This window comes from Heptranchias perlo, unplaced genomic scaffold, assembly GCF_035084215.1.
Source record: "Heptranchias perlo isolate sHepPer1 unplaced genomic scaffold, sHepPer1.hap1 HAP1_SCAFFOLD_1278, whole genome shotgun sequence".
NCBI classification, from domain to species: domain Eukaryota; kingdom Metazoa; phylum Chordata; class Chondrichthyes; order Hexanchiformes; family Hexanchidae; genus Heptranchias; species Heptranchias perlo.
Genome location: NW_027138514.1, coordinates 1704 through 16802, shown reverse-complemented (window position 1 = coordinate 16802; position 15099 = coordinate 1704). Strand labels below are relative to the sequence as shown.

The window sequence follows — 15099 nt, the reverse complement described above, 5'->3', positions numbered from 1 at the left end:
GAAGGAAATAGAGTCCTTACAGGAAGCGGGGCGGGAGGAAGTGTAATCCAGGTGGCTGTGGGAGCCAATGGGCTTATGATAGATATTGGTTGACAGCCTATCCCCAGAAATGGAGATAGAGAAGTCGAGGAAGGGAAGGGAAGAGTCGGAGATGGACCATATGAAGGCGAGGGAAGGGTGGAAATTGGAAGCAAAGTTGCTGAAATTTTCCAGTTCAAGGCGAGAGCAGGAAATGCCACCAATACAGTCATCAATGTTCCAGAAAAAGAGGTAAGGGAGGGTGCCTGAGTAGGACTGAAACAAGGAATGTTCCATGTATCTGTGAACGGTTGTTTTTCAGACTGGAGGGAGGTGTATAGTGGTGTTCCCCAGGGGACAGCTTTTCTTGATATATATTAATGACTTGGACTTGGTGTACAGGGCACAATTTCGAAATTTGCAGATAACACAAAACTTGCAAGGGTGGTAAACAGCGAGGAGGATCGTGATAGACTTCAAGAGGACATAGACAGGCTGGTGGCATCAGCGGACACATGGCAGATGAAATTTAATGCAGAAAAATGCAAAGTGATACATTTTGTTAGGAAGAATGAGGAGAGGCAATATAAACTAGAGGACACAATTCTAAAAGGGATACAGGAACAGAGATCTGGGGGTATATGTGCGCAAGTTGAAGGTGACAGGGCAGATTGAGAAAGCGGTTAAAAAAAGCATACGGGATCCTGGGCTTTATAAATAGAGGCATAGATTACACAGGCAAGGAAGTCATGATGAATCTTTATAAAACACTGGTTCGGCCACAACCGGAGTATTGTGCCCAGTTCTGGGCACCGCACTTTAGGAAAGATGTGAAGGCCTTAGAGAGGGTGCAGAAGAGATTTACTAGAATGATTCCAGAGATGAGGGACTTTAGTTACGTGGATAGACTGGAGGGTTGTTCTCCTTGGATCAGAGACAGTTGCAAGGAGATTTGATAGGTATTCAAAATCATGAAGAGTCCAGACAGAGTAGATAGAGAGAAACTGTTCCCATTGGCAGAAGGGCCAAAGATCAGAGGACATAAATTTAAGGTGATTGGCAAAAGCAGCAAAGGTGACATGAGGAAAATCTTTTTTACACAGCGAGTGGTTAGGATCTGGAATGCGCTGCCTGAGGGGGTGGTGGAGGCAGATTCAATCATGGCCTTCAAAAGGGAACTGGGTAAGTACTTGAAAAGAAAAAATTTGCAGGGCTAGGGCGGGGGAGTGGGACTAGCTGGATTGCTCTTGCATGGAGCCGGTGCTCAATGGGCCGAATGCTGTAATCTTTCTATGATTCTATCCCACAAAATAGCAGGCACAGGGACCAGTAGAGATTCCCACAGCAACACCTTTTATTTGGAGGAAGTGAGTGGAGTCAAAGGAGGAGTTGTTCAACGCAAGACCAAGTTCAGCCAGGCGGAGGAGGTTGGTGGTGGATGGGGACTGGTTGGGCCTCCGTTCAAGGAAGAAGCGGGGGGCCCACAGGCCGTCCTGGTGGGGGATGGAGGTGTCGAGGGACTGGTCATCCATGCTGAAAAGGAGACGGTTAAGGCCGGGGAACTGGAAACTGTTAAAGTGGCGGAGGGCATCGGAAGAGTCACGGATGGTCAGAAGTGTGTTTCCATCTGCGAGCAGCACCACAGTTGCTCTTGTGAGCAGCCTAATCCGAGCGCCCTGGCCTTGTCATTTATTGGCTGGGTCGCTAGGTAATGGCAGAGAGCACAGCGATAGCAGAACATTCCAGTTCTGGAATAACAGTCTTATTTCGCTACCAGCACACCACCTGCCAACCAATCTTAAAGTACCATTAGAGGCAAGCAATTGCAAAAGACTTCAGCAGTCTCACTCACTTGCTGCCTTCCTGAATCGAAGTGAGTAAAATACATGTACTATACTACTTGCATTTAGATTTATAGCACCATATCACATCAAAATGTCTCAAAGCACTTCACACAAACAGCGATGAGATGAATCACCAATTATTCTGTTCTTTTAGATGCTATTGGTTGAGGGAGGAATATTGGCCAGGATACTGTGCAAACTCCCTGCTCTTCTTCAAAGAATGCCGTGGGATATTTAACACCCGAACCATTGGAACAGTAAACGGGATCTTGGTTTAGTATCTCATCCAAAGGATGGGACCTCTAACAATGAAGCTCCTGTTAAATACTGGACAGGGGTGTTGGCCTAGATTATGTACTCAACTCCTGAAAGAGGGCTTGTACCCACAACCTACTAACTCAGAGGTGGGAGTACCTTAGAACTTGAAAGTGGTTTTGTTTTTTTTTGTTGCCCAGGATAATCATAGTATAGTATGTTACAGCACAGGAGGCTGCCATTCGGCCCATCGTGCCTTCCCCTGCTTTTTCCCCATAGCCCTGCAAATTTTTTCCTTTCAAGTATTTATCCAATTCCCTTTTGAAAGTTATTATTGGGAAGCTGCTTCCATCGCCCTTTCAGGCAGTGCATTCCAGATCAGAACAACTCACGTTTCCCCATGTCGCCTCTGGGTCTTTTGCCAATCACCTGAAATCTGTGCTTAAATCCCTGGAGTGGGGACTTCAAACCATGACCATCTGACAAGTGAGAACCAGGCAGAATCTAGAAAGTTCAGAGGGGAAGTGAAAAAGGAAATAAGAGGGGCAAAGAGAGTATGAGAATAGACTAGCGACCAACATAAAAGGGAATCCAAAAGTCATCTACAGACATGTTAACAGTAAGGAGGGGTGGGGCCGATTAGGGACCATAAAGGAGATCTGCTCATAGAGGCAGTGAACATGGTTGAGGTATTAAGTGAGTACTTTGCATCAGTTTTTACCAAGGAAGAAGATGCTGCCAGAGTCTCAGTAAAGGAAGATATAGTTAAGAAACTGGATGGGCTAAAAATTGAGAAAGAAGAGGTACTTGAAAGGCTGGCTGTACTTCAGATAGATAAGTCACCTGGTCCAGATGGGATGCACCCTAAGATGCTGAGGGAAGGGGGGAAATTGCAGAGGTATTGGCCATAATCTTCCAGATATCTTTGGATATGGGGGCAGTGCCAGAGGACTGGAGATTTGCAAATGTTACTGCCTTGATCAAAAAAAGTGTAAAGGTAAACCCAGCAAGTACAGGCCAGTCAGTTTAACCTCGGTGGTGGGGAAACTTTTGGAAATGATAATCCGGGACGGAATAAAGTCACTTGGATGAGTGTGGATTGATTAGGGAAAGACAGCACGGATTTGTTAAAGGCAAATCGTGTTTAAACAACTTGAGAGCATTTTTTGATGAGGTAACAGAGAGGGTCGATGAGGGCAATGCAGTTGCTGTGGTGTATATGGATTTTCAAAAAGCGTTTGATAAAGTGCCACATGGTAGGCTGCTATTAAGATTGCGGCCCATGGAATAAAGGGGGCAATAGCAACATGGATACAGAATTGGCTAAATGACAGGAAACAGAGGGCAGTGGGGATACAGAATTGGCTAAATGACAGGAAACAGAGGGCAGTGGTGAGCAGTTGTTTTTCAGACTGGAGGAGTGTGCAGTGGTGTTCCCCAGGGGTCAGTGCTGGGACCACTGCTTTACTTGATATATATTAATGATTTGGACTTGGGGGTACAGGGCACAATTTCAAAATTTGCAGATGACACAAAACTTGGAAAGGTAGTGAACAGCGAGGAGGATAGCGATAAACTTCAAGAGGATATAGACAGGCTGGTGGCATGGGCGGACACGTGGCAGATGAAATTTAACATGGAAAAATGTGAGGTGATGAGGAGAGACAATATAAACTATAGGGCACAATTCTAAAAGGGGTGGAGGAACAGAGGGATCTGGGGGTATATGTGCACAAATTGTTGAAGGTGGCAGGGCAGGTTGAGAAAGCATACCGGGATCCTGAGCTTTATAAATAGAGGCATAGAGTACAAAAGCAAGGAAGTCATGAGGAACCTTTATAAAACACTGGTTCGGCCACAACTGGAGTACTGTGTCCAGTTCTGGGCACTGCACTTTAGGAAGTATATGAAGGCCTTAGAGAGAGGGTGCAGAGGAGATTTACTAGAATGATTCCAGGGATGAGGGACTTAAATTACGTGGATAGACTGGAGAGGCTGGGATTGTTCTCCTTGGAACAGAAAAGGTTGAGCGAAGATTTGATAGAGGTATTCAAAATCATGAAGGATCAAGACAGAGTAAATAGAGAGAAACTGTTCCCATTGGCGGAAGGGTCAAGAACCAGGCGGCATAGATTTAAGGTGATTGATTCTTTTGCCAAAGGTGATTTGAGGAAAAACCTTTTTGCACAGCGAGTGGTTAGGATCTGGAATGCATTGCCTGAGGGAGTGATGGAGGCAGATTCAATCATAGCCTTCAAAAGGGAACTGGATAAGTACTTAAAAGGAAAAAATGTGCACGGCTACGGGGATAGGGTGGGGCAGTGGGACTTGCTGGACTGCACACACAGAGCTGCCGCGGACCCGATGGGCCGAATGGCCTCCTTCTGTGCTGTAACCTTCTATGACTCAGAGGCGAGAGAGTGCAACCGACTGAGCCACGGCCTGACACCTTCAGAGAGAGGCATAGCCCTCTGGGACAGAGAACTGAAACGAAGGGTGAGTTGGCTGCCATCCTTTACAGGGGAGCCTGGCAAGTTCCTGAAAGAAAATCTCTGTTTCCAGTGAGAGGCTGCGTTGCTAGTTAGCTGGGATGATCATGAGTAATGGGCTATCACGGTTTCCCGGAGATATATGATATTATATATTTTTTAAACTGTAAGAACACCAAAGCAAAATGTCAGTATTCATACATTTTCCACATATTCTGGTAATATTTACTCAATTCTGTAATGAATGTTTAGTATTCAGACCAACCCCGGAATATTACACTGTGACAGGGCATTATAGTAGAGATCTTTTGTCAGATTAAAAAACCTCTACCTGAATATTAGACAAAAACACCACCAGGAACAAACAGAAGAATTACATAGAATACACAGCACAGAAACAGGCCATTTGGCCCAACAGGTCCACACCAGTGTTTATGCTCCACACGAATCTCCTCCCAACCTTCATCTAACTCCATCAAGGTGTGTCCATCAGAGAGCAAATAGTTACATCAAATATAAAATTATACATTTATACAGTGCCTATTACATCAAAATGGCTCAAAGCACTCCACACAATTACTATGTTTTTTTCATTTTTGAGTCACTTATACTGGCAGAGGTAGAAATGTGTGAAATATATGCTATTTCAAATTCAAAGCATTTTTGTACAATAGGTTGGTTCTAATTGTTTGCCACCAAACCATTGTTGAAGCAGAGTCCACAAATTTTTCGAGAAGGGACTTAGATAATTGCTTAAAAAAATATTAAAAGTATAAGGAGTGAGGACAGTGGGATTGGAGTAGGTGGAGCATGGGGAGGAAAACATGGGCACAGACTGAAGACTTGTTTCTGTGCTGTAACATTCTACGTTTGTACAAGCCCAGAAATGCTCAGAATGTATTTGCTTCGCTCAAATAACTGATTACTAGATGTAACACCAACTTTACTCGAGTTACTTTAAGGACACAATATACTAATAAATTCAGTCTGAAATATGTCATGAAAGGACCCCCTCCCCATCTCCACTGGTGAAAAAAGAACAAGTGTAGTAAAATACAATTATACTCAATCACTCTGGGCAGGGAATGGAGTATTTAATCAGAATTACAAGTTACACAACCACAGTCTGTGTACTTCAAAAATGTAATTCATTGTGAAGCACCTTCTAAGATGTTTCAACATAAGGTGCTATATAAATGAGTGAAATGAACCAAAACTGAACATGTCCACTAGTTATTATCCATGTGCAGCATGTGTACAGAAGCAAATTTAATGGCTCACTATTTGAAATAAGCAAACATGCCCATCCGATTAGTTGGCTACTGGAGAACTTCATTTAATGAAAGAGTGTCATGTTTATCAGTAGTCACTTTCCATTTGAACAAGACTTCAGGAAACGTACACAGTACGGGTCTAACCAGACCAGCCTGTAGTTTCTGCTGAAACAGACCTCTGTTCCATCAACATCCAACGCTCTACCCAAAGAATCAGGTCACAGTTACAGAACATCCTGCCTACAGGCTACATCTCAGGGCACTGACACACAATCCCATTCACATTTACCTCAGCAATCCTTTCATACAAATGGTGGACATTCTTACTCATGCCAACCATGACAGCTTATAAACCTGTAAAACTTAACAGCATTACTTACCCACTGGTTAAGTATAGCAAATAGAAGTTACCTCTTTTCAGCTGGAAGAAAACAAATAAAAGTTACTTTAAAATAAATCACCAATGGTGCACTGAAGTAAGCCATAGCATCAGGAAGGTCACAAAGGATGCGACCATGTGTGCACTTCGTTAGCTGATATTTGGGGCAGCACTGCAGCATTACAATTAGCATCAGCATTCTCACATGAACATCAGAATTGGGCTCAGTAGTAATGTGTCCTCAGTAAATGGTATAGAGAAAAGGACTAAGTGGATAGCTCCTTCAGAGAGCCAGCACAGCCACAACTGGCCTCCTTCTGTGCTGTAAACTCTTTGATTCTAAGTCACAGCCTTCATGTCAGAAGTGGAGAAAACTGGAAAGAGGTAGTTATTCATTGTGGACCAGCTGGTTAATCTGTGTGCAACACATGAAATGTTATAACCTGGATGGCACTTTAATCCACCTCTTGAATATTTTCAGTTTCTCTTCTTCTGGAAGTGAAATACAAATAAAATCACAACTTCACTTATGCAAAGCCTTTGGGCCTTTGTTATATACATGTATTGCATGTGGATAACTGTGGAGGAAATCATACTAAACAGACAACCATAAAACATACTTGGTGCAAATATACTATGCCCCAGTTGAGAGAGTAGTACCATTGCCAAGGGACCAAGTAGGTGCTGCCATTACCTGCCTATGACAGCTTTTCTGCATTTTTTGCACTAACTCGGTTGACTCTGCTCAGATGGTTCCTCCCAGTGGAGGACAGCCACCTTCAACTGAACTATTGACATGAACCCAGGTACCAACATTCTTGGCACATTAATGTTAGCACCAGCCTAATGCAGCTCAACAGAAGGAAGCCATGGAGTTAAGATTTGCTACTGAGATATTTTGCCTGATTACATCTATGTGAAGAACACTGGAGCGTTTCACATTTAAAGGCACTATATAAATCCAAGTTGTCCTGGCTGTGACATTATAAAAGCACAATATACTGCTGAGAGAGGTGGAATATTGTGAAATGATATACATTTATTCACTACATACATAATGACTTTCATATTTATTAAACATTATAAATCACATTCCAATAAATCCAACTGTCCACTATCCATTTCACACTTCAATTCCTTTAAAGTGGACCAAATTACATGGACAGACTGGTGAAACGGGCAGACTCACGGCAGATTAAACTTAATACAGAGAGGTGCAAAGTGATGCATTTTGGAAGGAAGAACGAGGAGAGGCAATATAAACTAAATGGTACAATTTTAGAGGTGCAGAAAGAGAGAGATCCGGGGGTTTATGTACACAAATCTTTGAAGGTGGCAGGACAAGTTAAGATGGCTGTTATAAAACCATACGGGATCCTTGGCTTTATGAATAGAGGCTTAGAGTACAAAAGCAAGGAAGTTAAGCTAAATCTTTATAAAACTACTGGTTAGGCCCCAGCTGGAGTATTGTGTCCAATTCTGGGCACCACACTTTAGGATGTCAAGGTTTTAGAGAGGGTGCAGAAGAGATTTACTAGAATGGTGCCAGGGATGAGGAACTTCAGTTATGTGGAGAGACTGGAGAAGCTGGGGTTGTTCTCCTCAGACCAGAGCTTAAGGGGAGATTTAATAGAGGTGTTCAAAATTATGATGGTTTTGATAGAATAAGGGAGAAACTGTTTCCAGTGGCAGGAGGGTGGGTAACCAGGTGACAGAGATTTAAGGTAATTGGCAAAAGAACCAGAGGCGAGATGAGGATAATTTTTTTTAAAAAACGAGTTGTTATGATCTGGAATGCGCTGCCTGAAAGGGCGGTGGAAGCAGATTCAATAATAACTTTCAAAAGGGAACTGGATAAATAACAACTTGCATTTATATAGCGCCTTTAACATAGTAAAACGTCCCATTGTGCTTCACGGCAGTGTTATCAGACAAAAATGGCACTGAGCCACAGAAGGAGATATTAGGACAGGTGACCAAAAGCTTGGTCAAAGAGGGGGGTTTTAAGAAGCGTCTTAAAGGAGAAGGGTAGTGAGGAGAGGTTTAGGGAGGGAATTCCAGAGCTTAGGGCCTAGGCAGCTGAAGGCACGGCTGCCAATGATGGAGTGATTAAAATCAGGGATGTGCGAAATGCCAGAATTGCAGGAGTGCAGAGATTGCAGAGGGTTGTAGGAGGTGATAGGGAGGGATTTGAAAACAAGGATGAGAATTTTAAAACAGAGAGGCGGGCGCTCTCGGGCCGGGGCCGGGCGCTCTCGGGCCGGGGCCGGGCGCTCTCGGGCCGGGGCCGGGCGCTCTCGGGCCGGGGCCGGGCGCTCTCGGGCCGGGGCCGGGCGCTCTCGGGCCGGGGCCGGGCGCTCTCGGGCCGGGGCCGGGCGCTCTCGGGCCGGGGCCGGGCGCTCTCGGGCCGGGGCCGGGCGCTCTCGGGCCGGGGCCGGGCGCTCTCGGGCCGGGGCCGGGCGCTCTCGGGCCGGGGCCGGGCGCTCTCGGGCCGGGGCCGGGCGCTCTCGGGCCGGGGCCGGGGCCGGGCGCTCTCGGGCCGGGGCCGGGCGCTCTCGGGCCGGGGCCGGGGCCGGGCGCTCTCGGGCCGGGGCCGGGGCCGGGCGCTCTCGGGCCGGGGCCGGGCGCTCTCGGGCCGGGGCCGGGGCCGGGCGCTCTCGGGCCGGGGCCGGGGCCGGGCGCTCTCGGGCCGGGGCCGGGGCCGGGCGCTCTCGGGCCGGGGCCGGGGCCGGGCGCTCTCGGGCCGGGGCCGGGCGCTCTCGGGCCGGGGCCGGGCGCTCTCGGGCCGGGGCCGGGCGCTCTCGGGCCGGGGCCGGGCGCTCTCGGGCCGGGGCCGGGCGCTCTCGGGCCGGGCGCTCTCGGGCCGGGCGCTCTCGGGCCGGGGCCGGGCGCTCTCGGGCCGGGGCCGGGCGCTCTCGGGCCGGGGCCGGGCGCTCTCGGGCCGGGGCCGGGCGCTCTCGGGCCGGGGCCGGGCGCTCTCGGGCCGGGGCCGGGCGCTCTCGGGCCGGGGCCGGGCGCTCTCGGGCCGGGGCCGGGCGCTCTCGGGCCGGGGCCGGGCGCTCTCGGGCCGGGGCCGGGCGCTCTCGGGCCGGGGCCGGGCGCTCTCGGGCCGGGGCCGGGCGCTCTCGGGCCGGGGCCGGGCGCTCTCGGGCCGGGGCCGGGCGCTCTCGGGCCGGGGCCGGGCGCTCTCGGGCCGGGGCCGGGCGCTCTCGGGCCGGGGCCGGGCGCTCTCGGGCCGGGGCCGGGCGCTCTCGGGCCGGGGCCGGGCGCTCTCGGGCCGGGGCCGGGCGCTCTCGGGCCGGGGCCGGGCGCTCTCGGGCCGGGGCCGGGCGCTCTCGGGCCGGGGCCGGGCGCTCTCGGGCCGGGGCCGGGCGCTCTCGGGCCGGGGCCGGGCGCTCTCGGGCCGGGGCCGGGCGCTCTCGGGCCGGGGCCGGGCGCTCTCGGGCCGGGGCCGGGCGCTCTCGGGCCGGGGCCGGGCGCTCTCGGGCCGGGGCCGGGCGCTCTCGGGCCGGGGCCGGGCGCTCTCGGGCCGGGGCCGGGCGCTCTCGGGCCGGGGCCGGGCGCTCTCGGGCCGGGGCCGGGCGCTCTCGGGCCGGGGCCGGGGCCGGGCGCTCTCGGGCCGGGGCCGGGGCCGGGCGCTCTCGGGCCGGGGCCGGGGCCGGGCGCTCTCGGGCCGGGGCCGGGGCCGGGCGCTCTCGGGCCGGGGCCGGGGCCGGGCGCTCTCGGGCCGGGGCCGGGGCCGGGCGCTCTCGGGCCGGGGCCGGGGCCGGGCGCTCTCGGGCCGGGGCCGGGCGCTCTCGGGCCGGGGCCGGGGCCGGGCGCTCTCGGGCCGGGGCCGGGCGCTCTCGGGCCGGGGCCGGGCGCTCTCGGGCCGGGGCCGGGCGCTCTCGGGCCGGGGCCGGGCGCTCTCGGGCCGGGGCCGGGCGCTCTCGGGCCGGGGCCGGGCGCTCTCGGGCCGGGGCCGGGGCCGGGCGCTCTCGGGCCGGGGCCGGGGCCGGGCGCTCTCGGGCCGGGGCCGGGGCCGGGCGCTCTCGGGCCGGGGCCGGGGCCGGGCGCCCTCGGGCCGGGGCCGGGCGCCCTCGGGCCGGGGCCGGGCGCCCTCGGGCCGGGGCCGGGCGCCCTCGGGCCGGGGCCGGGGCCGGGCGCCCTCGGGCCGGGGCCGGGGCCGGGCGCCCTCGGGCCGGGGCCGGGCGCCCTCGGGCCGGGGCCGGGCGCCCTCGGGCCGGGGCCGGGCGCCCTCGGGCCGGGGCCGGGCGCCCTCGGGCCGGGGCCGGGCGCCCTCGGGCCGGGGCCGGGCGCCCTCGGGCCGGGGCCGGGCGCCCTCGGGCCGGGGCCGGGCGCCCTCGGGCCGGGGCCGGGCGCCCTCGGGCCGGGGCCGGGCGCCCTCGGGCCGGGGCCGGGCGCCCTCGGGCCGGGGCCGGGCGCCCTCGGGCCGGGGCCGGGCGCCCTCGGGCCGGGGCCGGGCGCCCTCGGGCCGGGCGCCCTCGGGCCGGGGCCGGGCGCCCTCGGGCCGGGGCCGGGCGCCCTCGGGCCGGGCGCCCTCGGGCCGGGGCCGGGCGCCCTCGGGCCGGGGCCGGGGCCGGGCGCCCTCGGGCCGGGCGCCCTCGGGCCGGGGCCGGGCGCCCTCGGGCCGGGGCCGGGCGCCCTCGGGCCGGGGCCGGGCGCCCTCGGGCCGGGGCCGGGCGCCCTCGGGCCGGGGCCGGGCGCCCTCGGGCCGGGGCCGGGCGCCCTCGGGCCGGGGCCGGGCGCCCTCGGGCCGGGGCCGGGCGCCCTCGGGCCGGGGCCGGGCGCCCTCGGGCCGGGGCCGGGCGCCCTCGGGCCGGGGCCGGGCGCCCTCGGGCCGGGGCCGGGCGCCCTCGGGCCGGGGCCGGGCGCCCTCGGGCCGGGGCCGGGCGCCCTCGGGCCGGGGCCGGGCGCCCTCGGGCCGGGGCCGGGCGCCCTCGGGCCGGGGCCGGGCGCCCTCGGGCCGGGGCCGGGCGCCCTCGGGCCGGGGCCGGGCGCTCTCGGGCCGGGACCGGGGCCGGGCGGGCGCTCTCGGGCCGGGACCGGGGCCGGGCGGGCGCTCTCGGGCCGGGACCGGGGCCGGGCGGGCGCTCTCGGGCCGGGACCGGGGCCGGGCGGGCGCTCTCGGGCCGGGACCGGGGCCGGGCGGGCGCTCTCGGGCCGGGACCGGGGCCGGGCGGGCGCTCTCGGGCCGGGACCGGGGCCGGGCGGGCGCTCTCGGGCCGGGACCGGGGCCGGGCGGGCGCTCTCGGGCCGGGACCGGGGCCGGGCGGGCGCTCTCGGGCCGGGACCGGGGCCGGGCGGGCGCTCTCGGGCCGGGACCGGGGCCGGGCGCTCTCGGGCCGGGACCGGGGCCGGGCGCTCTCGGGCCGGGACCGGGGCCGGGCGCTCTCGGGCCGGGACCGGGGCCGGGCGCTCTCGGGCCGGGACCGGGGCCGGGCGTGCGGGCGCTCTCGGGCCGGGACCGGGGCCGGGCGGGCGGGCGCTCTCGGGCCGGGCGGGCGGGCGCTCTCGGGCCGGGACCGGGGCCGGGCGGGCGGGCGCTCTCGGGCCGGGACCGGGGCCGGGCGCTCTCGGGCCGGGACCGGGGCCGGGCGCTCTCGGGCCGGGACCGGGGCCGGGCGGGCGGGCGCTCTCGGGCCGGGCGGGCGGGCGCTCTCGGGCCGGGCGGGCGGGCGCTCTCGGGCCGGGCGGGCGGGCGCTCTCGGGCCGGGCGGGCGGGCGCTCTCGGGCCGGGCGGGCGGGCGCTCTCGGGCCGGGCGGGCGGGCGCTCTCGGGCCGGGCGGGCGGGCGCTCTCGGGCCGGGCGGGCGGGCGCTCTCGGGCCGGGCGGGCGGGCGCTCTCGGGCCGGGCGGGCGGGCGCTCTCGGGCCGGGCGGGCGGGCGCTCTCGGGCCGGGCGGGCGGGCGCTCTCGGGCCGGGCGGGCGGGCGCTCTCGGGCCGGGCGGGCGGGCGCTCTCGGGCCGGGCGGGCGGGCGCTCTCGGGCCGGGCGGGCGGGCGCTCTCGGGCCGGGCGGGCGGGCGCTCTCGGGCCGGGCGGGCGGGCGCTCTCGGGCCGGGCGGGCGGGCGCTCTCGGGCCGGGCGGGCGGGCGCTCTCGGGCCGGGCGGGCGGGCGCTCTCGGGCCGGGCGGGCGGGCGCTCTCGGGCCGGGCGGGCGGGCGCTCTCGGGCCGGGCGGGCGGGCGCTCTCGGGCCGGGCGGGCGGGCGCTCTCGGGCGGGCGCTCTCGGGCCGGGCGGGCGGGCGCTCTCGGGCCGGGCGGGCGGGCGCTCTCGGGCCGGGCGGGCGGGCGCTCTCGGGCCGGGCGGGCGGGCGCTCTCGGGCCGGGCGGGCGGGCGCTCTCGGGCCGGGCGGGCGGGCGCTCTCGGGCCGGGCGGGCGGGCGCTCTCGGGCCGGGCGGGCGGGCGGGCGCTCTCGGGCCGGGCGGGCGGGCGCTCTCGGGCCGGGCGGGCGGGCGCTCTCGGGCCGGGCCCGGGGCCGGGCGGGCGGGCCGGGCGGGCGGGCGCTCTCGGGCCGGGCCCGGGGCCGGGCGGGCGCTCTCGGGCCGGGCCCGGGGCCGGGCGGGCGGGCGCTCTCGGGCCGGGCCCGGGGCCGGGCGGGCGGGCGCTCTCGGGCCGGGCGGGCGCTCTCGGGCCGGGCCCGGGGCCGGGCGGGCGGGCGCTCTCGGGCCGGGCCCGGGGCCGGGCGGGCGCTCTCGGGCCGGGACCGGGGCCGGGCGGGCGGGCGCTCTCGGGCCGGGACCGGGGCCGGGCGGGCGGGCGCTCTCGGGCCGGGACCGGGGCCGGGCGGGCGGGCGCTCTCGGGCCGGGACCGGGGCCGGGCGGGCGGGCGCTCTCGGGCCGGGACCGGGGCCGGGCGGGCGGGCGCTCTCGGGCCGGGACCGGGGCCGGGCGGGCGGGCGCTCTCGGGCCGGGACCGGGGCCGGGCGGGCGCTCTCGGGCCGGGACCGGGCGGGCGCTCTCGGGCCGGGGCCGGGCGGGCGGGCGCTCTCGGGGAGCGGGAAACTGCGGCACTTACCACCCGATCCGCCCGCGCCCGGTGTCGCGCTCACTTCCCCGGACCCAGGCTGCGCACGCACGCGGTGGCTCACGCCGGACGCACCCCTGAAGCTGCTGACGTCACCACGTTCAGCGCGCGGGAAGGCTCGGACCCGCCCCCTGCGGGCGCGCACACAGGGCCTCTCCGCCCCTCCTGATTGGTCCGTTCTGGCGCCAGTCACCGCACGCCCTTTGCGCGAGCGCGCATCTTCAGTCGGGCGGAGATTTGAGGAGAGTTCCGGCTTCCGGCATCGTCCTGTGAGTAAAGCGGCAGAATGGGGGCTGTGTGTCAGGAAATCCAAGTCACACAACGGCCGTGACGGGCTTCAACCCACATTCTAATGGCTGTGGTATGTGCAGTCAGTGGAGACCCGTTCCCTCCCGGGCCCTGTCACTCAGATGCAAACGACGGCACCCACCGGCCCCTGTGTTCCGGGTGATTAAAACCCGGCATCGCCGCCCCGCACATTCTGTTCTGGCGCTGGCGGCCGGTTAAAGGCGGCCGCTCCTGTTACATTCAAATGGTGCGGAGCCATGTGCCGGCCTGCGTCACCATGACATCATCTGCAAGGCTGCGTCACCATGACATCATGTCCCAGTGACGTCAGGACGCGTTCCAAGACCGAGTTGTGTGTGTGAGCCAAACAGCAACGTTTGTCAAATTCGTACTTTCAAAACTCTTGGCCCTTGCAGCTCAGAACAGTTTGCAAATATTAATCCTCTCCCGGGGACCTGGTGCAAATATTAACCCTCTCCCGGGGACCTGGTGCAAATATTAATCCTCTCCCGGGGACCTGGTGCAAATATTAATCCTCTCCCGGGGACCTGGTGCAAATATTAATCCTCTCCCGGGGACCTGGTGCAAATATTAATCCTCTCCCGGGGACCTGGTGCAAATATTAATGCTCTCCCAGAGGCCTGGTGCAAATATTAATCCTCTCCCAGAGGCCTGGTGCAAATATTAATCCTCTCCCGGGGACCTGGTGCATATATTAATCCACTCCCGGGGACCTGGTTCAAATATTAACCCTCTCCCGGAGACCTGGTGCAAATATTAACCCTCTCACGGAGACCTGGTGCAAATATTAATCCTCTCCCGGAGACCTGGTGCAACTATTAATCCTCTCCCGGGGACCTGGTGCAAATATTAATCCTCTCCCGGAGACCTGGTGCAAATATTAATCCTGTCCCGGAGACGTGGTGCAAATATTAATCCTCTCCCGGGGACCTGGTGCAAATATTAACCCTCTCCCGGAGACCTGGTGCAAATATTAACGCTCTCCCGGAGACCTGGTGCAAATATTAATCCTCTCCCGGAGACCTGGTGCAAATATTAATCCTCTCCCGGAGACCTGCTGCAAACATTAATACTCTCCCGGTGACCTGGTGCAAACATTAATCCTCTCCCGGAGACCTGGTGCAAATATTAATCCTCTCCCAGGGACCCGGTGCAAATATTAATCCTCTCCCGGAGACCCGGTGCAAATATTAATAATCTCCCGGAGACCTGGTGCAAATATTAATCCTCTCCCGGAGACCTGGTGCAAATATTAATCCTCTCCCGGAGACCTGGTGCAAATATTAATCCTCTCCCGGAGACCTGCTCCAAATATTAATCCTCTCCCGGAGACCTGCTCCAAATATTAGTACCCTCTTGGAGACCAGGTGTAAATATTAATACCCTCCGGCAGACCTGTTGCCAATACGAATCCTCTCCCTAAGACATGGTGCAAATGTTAATCCTCTGCTGGGAGCTTCTGCAAATATTACTCCTCTCCCGGAGACCTGGTGCACATATTAAT

At 60.0% G+C, this 15099-nt stretch overlaps 1 protein-coding gene across 1 annotated transcript in view; it reads right to left on the bottom strand.

The window, feature by feature from the left end:
- LOC137308302 (PHD finger protein 6-like) overlaps nucleotides 1–13364 on the bottom strand; it is a 37322-nt gene extending 23958 nt beyond the window's left edge. Inside the window, exons 1-2 of the mRNA XM_067977105.1 lie at nucleotides 13278–13364; nucleotides 6261–6301 (exon numbers count right to left, since the gene is read on the bottom strand). The gene's annotated coding sequence lies outside the window, so the exon portion shown is untranslated. The remainder of the gene's footprint in view (nucleotides 1–6260; nucleotides 6302–13277) is intronic.
- Between the last annotated feature and the right edge of the window lie 1735 nt (nucleotides 13365–15099).